The sequence below is a fragment of the Merops nubicus genome, unplaced genomic scaffold, assembly GCF_000691845.1.
Source record: "Merops nubicus isolate BGI_N331 unplaced genomic scaffold, ASM69184v1 scaffold49958, whole genome shotgun sequence".
Classification (NCBI taxonomy): Eukaryota; Metazoa; Chordata; class Aves; order Coraciiformes; family Meropidae; genus Merops; species Merops nubicus.
In genome coordinates this window covers 1-327 of record NW_008627358.1, presented here as the reverse complement: position 1 = coordinate 327, position 327 = coordinate 1, and positions in this window count along the sequence as shown.

Here is a 327-nt window from a genome sequence, read left to right as displayed (position 1 = left end):
CCACCCCCGTGCGTCTGTTGTGCCAGCCCCAGCCACTAAACACACCTTTTCTAATGCATACTTGAATCAATGTCTTGCAAATTCCCTAATTCTCGTATGTCTGAGTCTCTGTAACCTGGAGGAAAGAAATCTTCTCTATAATTTGACCCCAAATTGAGCAAAATCAGAAAGGTGCACATCTCTTTGGGCCAGCACTGGGCATGAAAGCAGGAAACTGTGCCACTTGCAATGAGAAAATGTTTTCATTTGCTGCCCAGAGTGCTATGTATGTCTTTTGAAAGTGAAACAAGCTCTAAGTGTCCTTGTCCAGACACTATTGTGTCTGGA